This window comes from Camelus bactrianus, chromosome 3, assembly GCF_048773025.1.
Source record: "Camelus bactrianus isolate YW-2024 breed Bactrian camel chromosome 3, ASM4877302v1, whole genome shotgun sequence".
Lineage (NCBI taxonomy): Eukaryota > Metazoa > Chordata > Mammalia > Artiodactyla > Camelidae > Camelus > Camelus bactrianus.
In genome coordinates, this window is record NC_133541.1 from 108,446,454 (window position 1) to 108,465,608 (window position 19,155).

A 19,155-nucleotide genomic window follows, 5' to 3' on the forward strand; every position below is an offset into this window, starting at 1 on the left:
TTGGTTTCTTTCCCTGGAGCTGCTTCTGATTATATTTGAGAGCCCGCTCTTTCACACTCCACTGCCCCTGTCAGAGGTGTTGTTGGGCTGAGTTTGCTAATATTTTGTTCAGGATTTTTAAATCTATATTCATCAGTGATACTGGCCTGTAATTTTCTTTTCTGGTACTCTGTCTAGTTTTGGTATCTGAGTGATGGTGGCTTCATGGAATGACTTTGGGAGTGTTCACTTTTCTTAAGTCTTTTGGAAGAGTCTGAGAAGGCTAGGTATAAGTTCTTTGTATGTTTGGTAGAATTTCTCAGGGAAGCAATCCAGTTCTGGATTTGTTTGCAGGATTTTTTTTTTTTTTTAACGGATTCCACTTCACTTCTAATGATTGGTATGTTCAAATTCGGTTTCTTCTTGTTGATTCAGTTTTGGCAGATTGTATGTTTCTAGAAATTTGTCCATTTATTCTAGGTTGTCCATTTTGTTGACATATAACTGTTTGTAACAGTTTTTTATAGTTCTTTTTTGTGTTTCTGCACCATCAGTTATTTCTCCTCTTTATTTCTTATTTTGTTTATTTGGGTCTTGTCTCTTTTCTTCTTAATGAGCCTTGCCAGAGGTTTGCTGATTTTATTTATCCTTTCAAAAAACCAGCTCTTGGTTTTATTAATTTTTTTCTATTTTTTAAAATCTCTATTTTATTTCCTCTCTGATCCTTATCATTTCCTTCCTTCTGCTGACTTTAGGGGCTTTTTGTTGTTGTTGTTCTTCTTCTTTTTCTAATTCCTTTAGGTGGTAGTTTAGGTTGTTTATCTGGGATTTTTTCTTGTTTTGTTTAGGAAGGCTTGTATTGCTACAAACTTCCCTCATAGGACTGCCTTTGCTGCATTCCACAGATTTTGTATGGTTGTGTTTTCACTGTCATTTGTCTTGAGATATTTTTAATTTCCTCTTTTAATTGTTGACCCACTGTTTTATTTTGAAAGCATGTTGCTTAGTCTCCATATAATTGTTTTTTCCCTTGTTTCCCATTCTGTGGCTGACTTCTAGTCTCATGCCATTGTAGTCAGAAAAGACCCTTGAAATCATTTCCATCTTCTTAAATTTGTTGAGGCTTGTTTTGTGTCCTACGATGTGGTCTATCTTAGAGAATGTTCTATTTCACTTTTTCAATCTAAAATATTAGAACATTTATATTTAGGAGTAAAAATACTTGTACGAAGTAAAATAATTCCATATAGAATAAATAAAATTGGAGGAAAAATTAGCCATATGGATTATTGGGAACGCTACATAAGCCTTAAAAATTTCAAAGAAGAATGAATTCTCCTATAACAATACACATACAAATACAAATTAGAGGATGAAAGTCACTGGGAAGTCAGTGGAGGTTAGAAGGTTAGTTGCATTCACCTCCATCTTCCTTATTGACTCATTACTAATTAAATTCTAATTGACATTCGATCCTGGAACTTAACCTGAGCCATTTTCCTGGGTTGGGCAGATGAGTCTGAGTAAAGGAAGCAAAGTCACCTGCCAGACTTATTAGGAGCACTGATGATTCACAATGGGAGAGAACCACACTGTGCAATATTGCACTTACCTGAGCCAGGGAAGCACCAGAGGAAGGCAAGGAGTGCAGGCAGGCCAGAACCCAGCACAGGCATGGCAGGAGCGGGGTCGGGGTGGGGGGCATTGCCCTCAGCTGCCAGAGGCTCCTGGTCGTAGTCAGCACCATCAGAATCAGCCAATGTGAGGAGAGAAATTTTCAGGACACAAGGGCCTTGAGGAAGAAGGAAAATTATAAGAAATATAATAAGATACATGTGATTATGTGGACATACCCTATTTTCACACACACTGACAAATTAGAATTGCATGCTCACAGAGGTGAGTATTTATAAGACACCAATTTAACCAATTTTTAATTGGAGTAAATTAAATGCTAATTGTGCCTGAATTTTAACTATTGTTTGAAAGATTCTTACATCAAGGGGTCTATTAAGAGAGCAGAAGGAACACTTAATTTTCACAAAATATTTATATAATTCTAGTACAACACAATTATACCACTGTGACTATTTCTCTTTTTTCTTGAAAATTCTCTAGTTTAAAACAGAAGCTACTTACTTTCATTATCTAAAACTAATGATCAAAACCATCTCATGAGAACTACAAAACACTGATTAAGGAAATTAAAGATGATTTAAAGAAATGGAAACATACCCCATGCTCTTGAGTTGGAAGAAATAACACTGTTAAAATGGCCATACTACCCAAAGCAATCCACAGATTTCATGAAATCTGTATCAAATTTCCCATAACATTTTTCACAGAACTGGAATAACCCTAAAATTTATATTTAATCACAAAAGACTCAAAATTGCCAAAACAATACTAAAGAAAAAGAACAAGGCTGGAGAAATAACCCTCCCAGATTTCAGACAGTACTACAGAGCTAAAGTAATCAAAATAGTGTGGTACTGGCACAAAAACAGACATAAGGATCAGTGGAACAGAACAGAGTCTAGAAATAAACCCATGACTTAAACATAAGACAAGGCATTATAAACCTCCTAGGAGAAAACATAGGTAAAACATTCTCTGATATAAATCTTAGCAATGTTCTTCTAGGGCAGTCTACCCAGACAATGGAAATAAAAGCAAAAATAAACAAATGGGACCTAATTAAACTATAAGGTTTTACATAGCAAAGGAAACTATAAACAACAAAAAAAGACAACCTAAGGAATGGAAATAATATTTGCAAATTATGTGACTGACAAGGGCTTAATTTCCAGAATATGCAAACAGCTCATACAACTTACTAACAGAAAAATGAACAACCCAATCCAAAAATGGGCAGAAGACGTAAATAAGCAATTCTCCAATGAAGACATACAAATGTTCAATAGGCACAAGAAAAAATGCTCAATATTGCTAATTATCAGAGAAATGCAAATCAAAACTGCAATGAAGTATCACCTCACACCAGTCAGAATGGCCATCACTAAAAAGTCCACAAACGATAAGTGCTGGAGAGGGTGTGGAGAAAAGGGAACCCTCCTCTCACTACAGTGGGAAGGTAATTTGGTGCAGCCATTATGGAAAATAGTATGGAGATTCCTTAAAAAACTGAAAGTAGACTTACCATATAATCCAGCAATCCCACTCCTGGGCATATATCTGGAGGAAGTTCTAATTTGAAATGATACATGTACCCTACATGTTCATAGCAGCACTATTTACAATAGCCAAGACAAGGAAACAACCTAAATGTCCATCGACGGATGACCAGATAAAGAAGCTGTGATACATGTATCTTGAGATTTTATATATGTATGTGTATATATGTATATGTATATGTATATGTATATATATAAAATAATGTCATTTGCAGCAACATGGATAGACCTGGAGATTGTCATTCTAAGTGAATAAGCCAGAAAGAGAAAGAAAAATACCATATGATATCACTTATATGTGGAATTTAAGAAAATGACACAAATGAACTTATTTACAAAACAGAAACAGATTCACAGACATAGAGACCAAACTTATGGTTACCAGGGGGAAAGAGGGTAGGAAGGGATAAATTGGTAGTTCAAGATTTGCAGATACTAATTACTATATATAAAATAAACAAAAAGTTTCTACTGTATAGGACAGGGAACTATATTCAATATCTTGTAGAAATCTACAATGAAAAAGAATATGAAAAGGAACATATGTATGTACATGTATGACTAAAACATTACGCTGTATGCCAAGAATTGACACAACATTTAAAACTGATTATACTTCAATTTTTTAAAAAGGCAAAAAGAAAAGAAAAGAAAATCATCTCATGAAAGCCTGGGACTCCTTCTCTATATCAAAAACTATTCCACTCTCAGTTCAGTTTATGAAGTTGTCATCATGAATTAAGCAGAAAGCTTTACAAGTCATAGAATTAGGTTCCCTGATCTCTAGACAGTAGGATTACTTAAAATATGCCTAAAATTCTTCATGCTACCTCAGCTCTTCCAGTTCAGTCTATTTTGTTCTGTAGGCTAGGAAGTTCTCTGGCACCAATAACATTTACCAAAATCTGTCAGAGTAGCAGAGTTATATATTTAACATCTGATTTACTGAACTATCTAGTTCATTTGCTTCTGGTCACTTTTTCTTTCTTTTTTATTGCGTCATTCTGCTTTCTGGTGTTTCTCTGGAAATACTTTGAAGCAGTTACTGCACTCTCTGCTGTCTTTGCTGTATAGAGACTTATTGGACTTTTATCCACTGACTCAATAACTGAGATCACAAAGTAAACAGGGCTTTCTTATTCACTCTACTTGAAAAACAAAAGCAGTTTTCAAAGACACAGTCACATTTTTTTTTGGCCAGCTTTAGCTTGCTTTTATAAAATACCCCATGACTTACTGGCTTTCTTAGGAAAAACATATTGCTTATTTCTGTGATCTTTTCCTGCAAAAACTAAAACTTCGTCATATAACATAATCAGAACATGTAGGCACAACCATCAGTGCAGCTATTGCAGTGGCTCTGACACGGTACAGAAACAACCCCCCCCCCTCCCCCTCTGCAGGTGGCAGAATGTCATCTACTCCTATCACTTCTGTGGCTTTCAATTCTCAGAGCAAGATCTTTGCTCAAATCTGCTTTCCCACAGTCTAACTGCACATCATGTATCTAATAAGGGGTTAATACCCAAAATGTATAAATAACTCATACAACTCAACAACAAAAAGTAAACAACCCTATTAAAAAAAATGAGCAGAGGAGCTGAATAGACATTTTCCAAAGAAGACTTTCAGATAGCCAACAGGCACAAGAAAAGATGCTCAACGTCACTAATCAACAGAGAAATGCAGATAAAAACCACAATAGGATATCACTTCATACCTGTCAGAATGGCTGCTGTTAAAAAGACTGCAAATAACAAAAGTTGGCAAGGATGTGGTACACTCTTGGAATGTAAATTGGTACAGCCATTATGGAAAACTGTACAGAGGTTCCTCAAAAAACTAAAAATAGAACTACCATATGATCCAGTAATTCCATTCCAGGGCATATATTTGAAGAAAATAAAAACACTAATTTGAAAAGCTACATGTACCCCAATGTTCACAGCAGCATTATTTACCATAGTCAAGATATGAAAGCAACCTAAATGTCCATCAATAGATGAATGGATAAAAAAAATGTGTGTATATATGCATACACATACTGTGGAATATTACTCAGGCATAAAAAGAATGAAATTTTGTCATTTGCAACAACAATGTATTGGGGCTCTTACTTGAAGCCCTAGAAAAAAGAGCAGAATCATAAGCAATAAAGGACTTACAGGGACAATGAAGAAAGTGCGAACTCTTCTTAAAAAACTTTTTTATTTTCCCTTAACGGAGGGACTGAGGATTGAACCCAGGACCTCGTGCATGCCAAGCAAACTCTCTACCACTGAGCTATGCCCTATTACACAAACAGCAGTCCCAGGTTCTAAGTAAGAAATCCAGCAGTTTCGGCTCATTGTTTAAAAAAACTCAAATCCCACACTACTACACAGTGGCCCCAGGTTCTGAAAATAAATGAGAGACCCAGAAGGACTGGCTCATTGCTGACATGGCTCAGCCTGCCTTATTGCACAGTGGTCCTGGGTTCTAGAGGTAAGAATCTCAATGTCTGCTGTACCGCGCATGATACAGAGGTGGACAACTTCAGGTCCCAAGCTGTGGAGGAGAGTAGCAGGGAGCCCATCACACAGGCAGCAGAGCATGGGGAAGGGCTGCAGGTCGCTGGTGCCATCATATCTAAAGAAAGGAGACTAATCTTTAGAGCCCATCAGAAGAGCCAGAACATGAGACCAAGCTGAAGCTGTTTTCAGTTTAGTTTCCCTTTGTTTTAAATACATTTTCATAATGAATTACTATCTTCCTTTTGAATTTATGCGTTATGCACCATAGTGAGCTCACAGTGAATTCTGTGACATCAACCAAACTGTGGCCTTAGACCCTAGCCTCCAGTCAAGCAGAGTCACACCTCACACCCATGCTCAGTGGAGCTGACAGAGGCACTCCACCTTGCCTTAAACACTGCCTGCCTTTGGTTCCTCGAGGTTATGCTCAAAGTCACCTTCTGTGGGCTGGGAAGCACCACCACCTCCTTCTCTTGCTAGTCTTCCCTTTGAAGGCCCCTGAACATAGATAGTAAGTCTGCTCAAAGAAGGACAGGACTCACGTTTTCTCAGGATACTCATGGGAGGGAGGAGGGGAACATAAATTTTTGTCGGCTATCATCCAGACTTAGCAATTCCACTCCTGAGTATATACCCAAGAGAAACTCTAACACACATGTACCAGTGACAACCATAAAAAGTAATACACTGCAAGAGCAAAATATTGGAAACAGCCCCAAATGTCCTTCAACTGGGGAACTGATAAATGATGGAATATGTGGAATATATGGGATACTACACAGCAGCGACAGCTCGACACATTGGCACGGATCAATTTCATATACAGTAGGGTAATAACAGTAAGTCACAGGACATGTATTCTTTAGCTCAACATATAAAAGTTAATAATAATTCCAAACAATAAATTATTTAGGGTATATATGTGGCAAAATTAGGAAACAGCAAGTATCCATAGGGTGTAAAGGAGGGAGACGTTGCCAGGGAAGTACACACAAGAGCCTCAATGTGTTGGCAATTGTTCTATTTCATAAATAAGGTGGTGGGTACACAGATATTAATTTTCTAATATTTTCACATTTCTGAAATCTGGATGGTCTTGAGATGTAGCTGTCATTATCATGAATATATCTTAACCAGTTTCTTTTAATACAGTTTACTTTTTATGTATTCACAAGGGTGATAAATGTCAAAGTCTGAAAGATTTTTTAAAATAAATGTAAAAAATTCCAAGTGACAAGAAATCATTGTGTCAGTTTAAGTGGTATAATTTTCTTTCTTAGTAGTACATATAATATATGTTATGCTTGATGACATATTGTTTTTAATGGAATACTAAATTTTTAATCATGTATATTGCATGTATAGTTTTAGAAGTATGGCATATTTTACAATAAAAATGTATTGTCTTTCATCATTTCTCTATATTGCACAGGGGCAAGAAAAGCCACAAATACCGCTAATTTAGTATTATGTAAGTGGAAAATACAGGAAATTATGGCAGAGACAGACTGCTGGTTGACTGCTCAACACCCATTCTTGCTTTCCCTCCTAACAGACAATTTTATTGGGAGCAGGACCCTCATAGCTTTGGCTTCTTAGAGTCTTCATGCAATCAGAGAAGTAAGCTAGAAGAAAGCTAGCTCAGTTTATTGACACTATTGTTGAATGGCTCTTAAATTTTTTTCTGAATCTTCTAATTTTGTTACCATACTAAATTTTTTTCTTGAATTGACATACATCAAAATTGATCTTTTTGGTGTACAATTTTATGAGTTTTGACATACGTATAGATTAATGGAGCCACCACCACAATCAGAATACAGAACTGTTCTATCACTCAAAAAACTTCTCTTGGAAAGTCCCTTTTTAGTCAAACTTCCTGCCTGTCCTAACCCCTGGTAACCACTATTACGTCCTCTGCTGCTCTAGTTTTATCCTTAGCAGCTGTCATATAGATGAAATCACACAGTATGTAAGCTTTGGAGACTGGTTCTTTCACAGCATAATACATTTAACATACCCTTCCCTGTGTGTCAATGATTCATTCCTTTCACTAGAGTAGTCCCACATGTTGTTTATCTCTTTACTAGTTGAAGGACATTGGGGTTGTTTCCGATCTTTTACTATTATAAATAAAGCTGCTATGAATAAGAGCACACAGGTTGTTATTATGAACATACATTTTCATGGGAATGATGGGCAATATGATATGTTGTAAGACCACCAAAATATTTTCTAGAGAGGCACAATAATTTTGCATTCCCAAATCAGTGATGTGTAAGAGTTCCACTTGCTTGGCATTCCTACCAGCAGCTGGAATTGTCATTTTCCCCCCATTCTATCTAATAAGTGTATAGTGATAGCACATGTGGTTTTCATTTTGTTTTCCTTAATGGCTAAAAATAATGATCATATTTTCATGTACTTATTTGGCATCTGTATACCTTCCGGATGAAGTGTATAAGTCTCCTGCCCATTTAAAAATTTTGTTGTTTCCTTATTGTTGAATTCTAAGAGTTTTTTATTTATTACAGATGAAAGTTCTTTGTCTAACATGCAATTTCCAAGCATTATTTCCCAATCCGTAGCTTATATTTCAATTTTATTAGCAATGTATTTTGCAGAGCAAAGTTTTCAATATTAATAAAGTCTGTTGATTGTCTTTTCCCTTGTGAGATGTCAAGACTTCCTTTGTTCCTCGTGTTGTGTAATTTTGAACTGTTCCGTGGACATTTTGAGTAGTTTAAAAGATAAACTTATAAAAATTATAAATTTATGTTAATAGTTATGTAATATATAAGGTTTAAATTTTTGACATCAATAACATAAAGGAGGGAATAGAGCTTTAAAGAAGCAGAGTTTTTGTATACGACTGAAGTTAAGTTGGAATCAATTCAAAATAGATTCAAGATAATTTATGATGTTATATGTAATCCCCATGGTAAACACAAAAATATATCTAAAAATATATATAAAAGAAAATGAGAAAGGAATCAAAATGTGTCAATATAAAAAATTAACTAAACACAAAGAAAGAAAGGTAGTAATGGAGGAAATGAAGGACAAAAAAAAAAAAAACCCTGTAAGACACAGAGAAAACAAATATCAAAATGGTAGGAGTAAGTCCTGCCTTATCAGTAATTACCTACCTAGAAATGGATTAAACTCCCCAGTCAAAAGGTAGAGATTGGTACAATGGCTTAAAAAAATGATCCAACTATATGCTGTCCACAAGAGACTCACTTTAGGCGAAGGACACCATAGTTTGTAAGCAGAAGGATGGGGAAAAGATATTTCATGTAAACAGTAATTAAAAGAGAATAAGGGTGGCTATTACTAACATCAGACAAAATAGACTTTAACTCAAAAACTGTTACATGAGACAAAGAAGAACATTACATATTGATAAAACGTCAATTCACTAGATATAATAACTAAATATATATATGCACCAAATATCACATCTCCAAACTACATGAAGCAAACATTGTTAGAATTGGCAAGAGAAGGAGACAGATCTACAATAATAGTAGACTTCAATAACCCACTTTCAACAATGTGTAATACAACCAGACAGAATATCAATAAGGAAATAGAGGACTTGAACAACACTATGGACCAAATGGACCTAAAAGACACATACACTTCTCTCCACAACAAAATATACATTTTTCTCAACTGCACATGGAACACTCTTCAGGATAGACCATATGTTAGACCACAAAACAACTGCTAATAAATTTTAAAAGATTGGAATTACACAAAGTAGCTTTCAAATCACAGTGGAAAGAAACTAAAAATTAGTATCAAAAGAAAAACTGAAAAATTCACAAATTTGTGAAAATTAAACAACATACTCTAAAACAACCAATGGGTCAAAGAAGAAGTTACAAGGAGATGGAGGCCGGTGGATCCCGTACTGTGGAGGGTGAGGTGACCTCGGCGCTGCTGCGACCACGGGCCGCGAGTTTGGGCACCTGAAGCGGATGTGGCATGTGATCACCTACAGCTTGTCGCCCTTCGAGCAGTGCACCTTCCCGAACTACTTCAGCAAGGGCACCCCCAATGTGCTATGCTGCACTCAGGCATGCATCCTTCATGTCGCGCCACCATTTGTAGCATTTTATCTTGTCTACACGTGGGGAATCCAAGAGTTTGCGAGATCCAAAAGGAAGAATCCAGCTACCTGTGAAAATGACAAATGAGCAGCTCATCTGGACAATGGTTCATTGTCTCTGAAAGACCCATCTCTGGGAGAGGAGTCTACATTGAAGTATCCTGAAGACACAATAAACTTACTGTGAGCTACAAACAAACAAACAAATTACAAGGAAAATTAGAAAATATCTTCAAATAAAAACAAAACATAGTATGCTAAAACTTATGAGAAATAGTCAAAGCAGTGCAATAGAAGGATAATTTATAGCTGTAAACTCTTACATTTAAAAAGAAGATTTCAATTCAAAAACCTAACTCTACACCATAAAGAAATAGAAAAAGAAGAACAACCTAAACCCAAAACTAACAAAGAGGAGGAAGTAATATAGATTAGGGAAGGTTGCCTGTAAATTACAGTGCAGGAACTCAATATCATTTCCCTTTCAATTAGAAACTCTACAATATGTACTCAGTCTTAAAGCATTTCTCCAGGCAATGAGATACAATTATAGACAAACTAACCTGAAACAGAAACAGTGGTTTCCTTTTCTGGTTGAGCCTGGAACTGAGGTTGGAACCAGGCACAATCTTTTTGAGTTCAGTTACCAGGACTGAAAACTCAATGGAGAACAGGCCTCTCTCATTTACTCTGTTATTTTCAGAGTGTGGCTTTAAACTATGTCTTTGGAGGTCTCTCCAGCTTGCTTCAGGCTCTGGGTACCATCCTGCATCTTTACATACCAGGTGGACCACTCTGGCATCACTGTTCTTGATGAGAACACGTGTCGAACTTCCAATTTCTGTAAAATGAGAAGGGAACAAGCAGTTCAATTAAGAAATCAACAAGTGGTTGATTCTAGTTTGAGTAGTTTGAATATGATGGACCAAATGGAAGGGTAGTCCATCTCCTGTATAACTGAGGTAGAAAACAATGAAAGTTTCATCAAAATAAGTGATTATCCTAGGGAATCAAAGTAGCAGAAAAAGGCAAGAACAAGAAATTTTTAAGGACTGAGATAACTGAAAATATTGAAGAAAGGAAGATAATAATGAGAAGCTGAGTCTAAGAATTTATAGTAATTATAATTCATATCAAGTGAATGCTATATTTCCCTACCATTAAGGAGATCTAACATATTGATGAACAGATGAACATTATACATAGAACTATTAATTTCCCTCCAAAATTTGTTTCATCAACAGTTATCCCAGACTCAGTGAATGTCAATTCCATCACTCCAGTTAGATTGGGCTAAAAATCATTAAGCAATTAGAAGCCTTCTGTTTCTCTCATGTTCATTTCAGGAAATTCTATTTACTCAATACTCAAAATCTGAAGAGTACATGTGCATACTATTCTCAATGTCTAAGTGGTGTACAAACAGCCTGGGGACAATAGTCAAAACTCTTGGTACTTGTTGGAATCAGTATAACTAGGAAGAGTTATCACTTAATATTTCCAGAAAACATCTCCACATTACCATATTTCAAGCTTCTTTTCCATTAGCCAGAGCTTAGAAACCATTTGTGGATTCTGAATTCATGTTTGAACAACTCTGAGAATTCAGCTGCACTGGAGTGACTCTAATAATTATAATGAACACTAAACTTTGAGAATTATATGTCTAAATGATAATCTCAATTTCATAATAACTAGAAAACAAAATTACTATATATTATGATTAATTTGGTTCTTGTGTATGAACTAGAAATTTTATCATGGATCCCATGACACCTGGCTTAATTTTCCATGGAAATCCAACTTATGTGTCAAACGTCATGTGACATCATTCAGATTTTGAATTTAAAACCTAAGAGGATTCAGCATTAGAAAGAATATTTGGGACAAAGCAAATAATTCAATTAGTATGAATCGTCTATATCTGTATATAGTATACATATTTACAGTGAGTTTATAAACATTTTAGAGAAATGCATTTAAATTTTTTATTCTATATAAATACTTTAAAAATAATATGAGGTCAACACATATCCAAAAAAACTAACCCAAATGTAGAAGAACGAGTTGTCAATGAGGTCATTTATATTGTTACGTAAATTTTTCTTGTCAGTCTTTATCCTCAAGCCTAAATAGTAAAATTACATTGTTACTATAATTTTTGAGAGCTTTGATATTTGTTTTTCAAGGCATCCAGCCCAGTATCTTAATCATGGCAATGACAGCTTACAAACTTATCTGGACATTTCTCTACAGACTCTGTCACTTGAATCAGATGCCAAACAAATCCTCTCATGACCCCACTCCCTGGGATACGGCTACCAACAGAACAACAGCCACCATACTCAGGCCAGCAGCAACAGGTCTGATTCATGGAGCTTTCTGGCCAGTTAAGGAGGGAGGAACCATGAACACAAAGAAGTCATCATACATTTAAGTTAACTTGTCATAATTAGTGGGCGATTTAGTCTTTCCACAGTTGCTGCTATCTTGTCATAGAACCCACTTCATTTCTCCCAATCTCAACTGATGCTCACTGACCCTTACATTGTCTTCTCTAAGCATCCAGGCCAAACTTTCTTCCAACAACCACCGTTTCAGCTATAGGCAATCCTAGGTCATGTTCTCTGCCCCTACAGAACATATGTTAACTAACACTTAATACACCAAAGAGCTGCAGCTACCTAAATCTCCATTTTCCCAAGCACAGAATAAAGAAATTTTTTTATTCAACTCATTCAGCAGATGTTTCTGTGACAGACATTGTTCTAAGCTTTCGGGACATTTCCAGGAAGAGTAATGAGGAGAGAGTGGCTGGAGCACTGGAGCAAACCCAGGGTAGTGATATTCCTGTTACTTTTCCTTCAGATAAAACAAATCACTGTTAGTGTTTCTTCAGATACAGCTGTGATACAACTGCAGTGCACTCTGGGCGTAATGTTAAATTTTAGGATTTTCTTAAAGGTATGTAATTTTATAAAAATGCATCAACATGTAAACTAAGTGAAAAATTTTAAAGCAAACTATATATGAACTGCAAATAAAAATTTTAATTACAAAATAAAACCATTGAGTAAACACGATTGTGTGTAATATATTGCATCATCTTAGGTTCCATTGCAAAATGGAAATATGGGGACCCTTGTTCGAAAATCAAAAAAGGACTACTAAAGATACTAAAATAAAAAAATTTTACCTTTAAAATATTTTATTACTTATAAAACAGAGGTAATAGTGATATTTAAGAACATAAATTTTTAAACTGCAAAAAAATACTATTTTGTTGTCATAATTTGTATAAAATAACGAGTAAAATACTATATTATTGTGATATCTTGATTATCATAGATTGCTTTTGGCTTGTCTTTCTGTAAACTCATTATGTCATCCCAATTTATATTTTTAGCAACTTTATTTTCATACTGATGTAACTGAAAGCAATATGAGTTGCTCTTGGCAAATGCAAGATTGTAACCAATTTTTGATAATTTTTAATTTGGAGAATAATCCTTCTGCCGATGCAACTATTACTGGAGCTGTGAGGAGTATTTTATAGGCTGTAACAATTCTGGAACATATTTCTGATAAACTATTTTGAAGTATAAATGATAATACATGTAAAGTTGATGAGTCTGACACAATATTTTTTTCTGGAAAGATTTAACTTTCCATACAAGTGAATTTCCTCTTTGAATTTAATTTTAAAGATTATGCAATGGCAATTTAATGTTTCCCATAACATTTTCTGTAACTTGCAGAGGTCATGCAAGAAACCAAAACTACCTTCATGATATAGTGCAAAATGCCTGTTTATGCATTGTCTCACTGTACATTCAATTACAAGGAAAAATTAATTTTCAAATTATCTTGTTAGTAATTGGTTTATGTAAAGCTTCATATCAAAATAGTGGGGTTTTTTTTTTCTGTTAAACTGGGTGATCTTTAAATTTAATTTCTATTTTTAAGCCTATGGGTATTTGCTCTGCAATGACCCAGCAGTTTTCAAAACCAGAGATTCTGTACTCTGACAAGTTCTAACAACTTCCTGATATGCTTTATTTCAATGTCCCTGTGTATGATATTATTTTGTAATAATGTATTGACAAAGCTTACTGCCTTGCCATCCGCAGTACCTGCCCCGGGGCTCAGCACGAAGAGTTAATAGTTACAGACACTGTAGGGACAAGGTCTGGGAGCAAGCCAGTCTACCACCAGGTTCCTGTGCTGTCCCATGGGGAAGCTGTGCCCACTGCTGCCCCCACTGTTGCTTCTGCTGCTGCTCTGGGGCCTCCCATCTTAGTGCCCCTGTGCACACACGGACACAACTAACAAGCCAGTTAGTCAGGGCCTGTGCTACCGACCTTGCTCACTGGCTTCAGTCAGCAACGACCATTCACTGCTGCTCATAAGTCTGTGGGTTCGTTGGGCTCACCTGAATAGTTTTTCTCTACATGATGTGAGCTGTGGCTGCAGTCATCTCAAGTCTCGACTGGTTTGGAACGTCCAGGATGGTGGCAGTTGGTGTTTGCTGAGGTTGGAATCTCACGTGAGGCTATCACTTGGAGCACTTTGGTCCTCCTCCATGTGGTCTCTCCAGGCGGCTCGCACAGGCTTCCTTAGAAGTATTGCAGTTTCAGGATAATCATACGTCTTCTCCATGGTGGCTGGATCCTAGAAGTTCAAAACTGGAAGCTGTCAGGCCTTTTTAAGGCTTAGGACAGGACTTAACACAAACTTACTTCTGCAGCATTACACCGTTTAACTAAATCACAAGGCCAGCTTAAATTCAACAGGAGAGGACTAAATTAGGGACACATCAGAAAGAGTTGTCCCTTAGTGGCCATCGATGTAAGAGACTACCATAGCCTCCCGCTCTTCCTCTTTCCAAATGGAAACGTTCATTGTGGTTATCCTCTCTCTCTCCTTTCACTGAATTTTGGATTTGGGGGGGGCAGAAAATGTGATTTTTTAGTTCACAGGTCTCTGAAACTTAAACAGAAACTATGATGAGTTCCTGGCCATAGGCCAAAATGATAGAAATTTTGGTTGCCTCCTTTTGGGAGGTGGGTGAGGATTTTTGCATGCTAACTTAGAGGAGGTAAATATCTGTGGTCATAAAAGTGGACCGGGCAAGTTGAATTATTGTTCAAAAACATTTTCTATTCTTTCCTATCAGAACCTTCGAACATGGCTGTATTAGTTACCAGTTGCTGTACAACAAATTTCCACAAACTACTGGCTTTGAAAAAATTAATGTATATTATTTTATAGATTGGGTGGATCAGGAATCCAGGAACAACTTAAACTGGGTCCTTTGCTTCAGTGTTTCTCACAGGTTGTAATGAAGTTGTCAGCCAGGGCTGGGGTCTCAATTTGAATTTTCAAGTGGACAAGGATATGCTTCCAAACTCACTCAGGTTGTTGGCAGAATTCATTTTCTTATGGGCTTTTCTCTTGTTGGCTGCCAGCTAGAGCCACCCTCAGTTCCCTGTCATGGGGCACTCTCTCCACAGCACAGCTCTCAACAGGAGTGGAGTGCTTCAGCAAAACCAGCAAGGGAGAACAGCTACTAGTAAGAGATTTTCATCTTTGTTACATAATAGCAGAAGTAACACCCCATCATCTTTGCTATAGTCTATGTCAGAGACAAGTCACAGGCCCATCCACACTCAAGAGAACTGCACAAGGGGTGACTATCAAGATGTGGATGTAAGTGGGGACTATCTTTGAGTCTGTCTGCTACCCTAGGCCCTTCACTGAGGGACAGTTAGACTTTTTGCACCATAAACTTCAGACATGAACATATGACTTATTTCAGCCAATGGATGAACGTAAGAGTGATATGTGCTTCTTTTAAGAAGGAGCTTTAAAAATCATCACGTGTTCTGCCACCTTTTTTTCTTCCCCCCAGACTAGCAATATCCCAGATAACTCATCAGCCTGAATCCTGGAGCTGAGGCACTCTAGGTACGTAAGAGGAGTAAGAAATAAACTCTTTGTTGAAAGTCACTGAGATTGTGGGGAGGTTTTTAACTGCAGCATAACTTAGCTGAAGCTGACTGACATAGCTGATCAAAGAGATATATTCTGGGGTGAAGCATCCTGAGGCTAGCAACAATGCAGAGCTACTACTTCCCTAGACCAGGAGGGTTGTGGGAAACAGGAAGGGACCTAAGGAATGAAAACACTGGCCTCACTCTCCAGTCTCTGACCTTGAACTGCTGCTGCCTCTTGGCAGAAAGAAGGGGGCTGAAAGTCAGATCGTAGAAAATGCTAACCTTTCTGGAACAGATAAAGGAAGGAAGAAAAAGTTATGAGGGACCTGAGGGGAAATAGCCAGAGAGGGAAAAGGAAAAGAAAACAGCGGTGAGATGGAAGAGAGAGATAATGGCCAAGCGGTCACACTGAAAGATTCTTCTCAGAGTTGCACTAATTTAAGCTTAGTGTCTTTCAGATTTGGAAAATAGAATCTCACATGTGACACAGAAAGAGAGACGTGAAATTGGCACAGGACAGAGCATGCGAGTATGATGTACTGAAATGACTAGTCAATAGAAAGTAAAGATGTATAAAGGAGTTCGAGACCACCTTTTAAAGACATTTGGTTCTAAGGAGGAGATAAGTAATAAGAAAGTAGCTAAGGGAGAGGTGAGCTCAAAGAGGGGCTCGTTTTAACAAATAAGAGTTTTGAAATTTTTTAAATTAGTTCAATGAAAATGTTCTACTGGGGACTGATGATACAGGAGAGAAGTGGATCTGTATATAAAATTAGGTCTATAATAACATGGGAAGAGATGTAAGGATCACCTTTGGATAATTTTGGAGAGCAAAATATGACTGGTTTGCAATTTTGCATGTGAGAAGTCATGAAGTTGATGAATTTCATACCTGAAAACCTCTATTTTCTTCATGAAGAAACAAATGAGGCCATCTGCTGGATGAGGTAAAAATGATATCTTAGAACTTACATTGCAGAGGAAGTATGATGGGAGTAGGTTATTGAGACAGGTGGAAATGTAGGAAGATGTGCTCAAGAAATGTGATGCCAGAATTTAACATGACTGCTTTAGAGGCATCTCACAAATTTAGATACCTTGTGTTTTCATTTCATTCAGTTCACAATAATTCATTTCCTTTTTTATTTTTTCTTTGACCAATGTATTATTTAAAAGGATGCTATTTAGTTTCCAAGTATTTGAGGATTGTACAGGTGCTTTTCTATTATTGTTTCTAACTTAATTCTGCTGTTGTCAGAGAATATACTTTACCTTTTAAATTTGTTGAGACTTGCTTTATGACCTCAGAATGTGACCTGCCTTGGTAAATGTTCTGCATCCAGAAGTGCACTCAGCTGTTTTAGGGTGGAATGTTCAATTAAGTCAAGTTGGTTGCCAGTGATGTTCAAGTCTATCTACTATATCTTTGCTACTTGTTTATTTCCTTGTTCTAATAATTATTGAGAGGGGACTGAAAGGTCCAACTACAACTACGAATTTGTCTATTTTTCCTTGCTGTTCCATGAGTTTTTGCTTTGTGTATTTTAAAGCTCATCTATTAGGTACATAAACTTTTAGGGTTATATCCTCTCGATAAATTGACCTCTTCATTATGAAATGGTCTTCTTTATCCCTGAGTATCTTTTTTCTGAAATATATTTTGTCTGGCATTAATACAGCTCCTTCATCTCTCTTTTGACTTGTGTTAGCCTAGTATATCTTTCTATCCTTTTAGTTTTAACCTATTTGTGTCTTTACATAAAAATGAGGTGTATTTTTTGTAGGCAGCATACAGTTGAGCTATGCTTTTTTAGTCAATATGACAATGTCTTCCTTCAATTGGTGTGTTTGGACTTATATGTAACATAATAATTTAAATTGTTAGATTAAATCTATCGTCTCTATTTTGTTTTCTATCTGTCCTATCTGCTCTTTTCTTTTTTCTGGCTTCTGTTGGATTAGCTGAATGTTTGTTGTGATTCCTTTTGATCCCCTTTTGGATTATTAGCTATAACTAACTCTGTTTTGTTATTTTAGTGGTTTATTTACCATTTGCACTATGCACCTTTAGCCCATCCCAATCTACCTGCAAGTAATATACCACTTCATTTATAGTGTAAGAGCCTTACAGTATGTTCATGGTCATGTTCTGCCACTATATAAACACATGGCCCCTCCAAGGATTGGCTTGGCTTACCTCGGTCAGGTGTAATTATGGATGGTATGACACTCTTCAGACAGCCGTATGGGAGCTCTCCAAGGATCTCCTTAGGTAAGGAATCCCAAAGCAGTATGAGGCACTAGATTAGACTTCCTCTTGATCATCTCAACAAAATATGGAGTCAATGTCTGTTGGCAAAAAAGAGTATCATCAATCAGGACATACCTCCAGAAGGACTATATTTCTAGATGGTTTAGTTCTTAGAGCCAGAGCATACAGGGTTCATTGAAAGTGTGGCATCAATGGCCTCCCTAATGTTCTTTAGATATTGATTCTCTTAGCACATTTAAAAATCCAGCTTGATTTCCATGGAGATGTGTTCTCAACAAGTTATCTCATTTCCAGGTCCCAGAAGAGGTACTTTTTGAACACCAAAACTTAAGGATTAAGATTAAATCTTTAAATTGATTAAAATAGCGATTTTTAAAGGCTTTTTTAACGGAGACTTTTTTCAATAATAAGTCTTGGCTAAACAGGAGAAACTCTGTGCGGGTATCACAAATCATGAACTAGTTCAAAAAACAGTCCGCAAGAGAGGCAGCACAACACAGTGCTTAAGAGTATGAATGGTGGAATCAGAATACCTGGGCAATCAAAAAATGGGCAGAAGACTTAAATAGACATTTCTCCAAAGAAGACATGCAGATGGCACACAGGCACATGAAAAGATGCTCAACATCACTAACTACTAGAGAAATGCAAATCAAAACTACAATGAGGTATCATCTCACACCAGTCAGAATGGCCATCATTAAAAAGTCTACAAATAATAAACGCTGGAGAGGGTGTGGAGAAATGGGAACCCTCCTATACTTTGGTGGGAATGTAATTTGGTGCAGCCACTATGGAAAATAGTATGGAGATTCCTTAAAAAACTAAAAATGGAGTTATCATATGATCCAGCAATCCCACTCCTGGGCATATCCAGAGAAAACTCTAACTCAAAAAGATATATTTACCTGAATGTTCACAGCAGCACCATTTACAAAAGCCAAGACATAGAAGCAATCTAAGTGTCCATTGACAGATGGACAAAGAAGATGTGAGAGATATATATATACATATATATATATATACATATACATATATACACACACACACACACAATGGATTATTACTCAGCCATATAAAGAAT

At 36.6% G+C, this 19,155-nt stretch overlaps 2 pseudogenes; one reads left to right on the top strand and one right to left on the bottom strand.

Moving 5' to 3' along the window:
• Positions 1-9,681, bottom strand: part of LOC141577109 (uncharacterized) — a 45,930-nt pseudogene extending 36,249 nt beyond the window's left edge.
• LOC123618774 (cytochrome b-c1 complex subunit 8 pseudogene) lies at positions 9,619-9,891 on the top strand (annotated as a pseudogene).
• Positions 9,892-19,155: the final 9,264 nt, after the last annotated feature.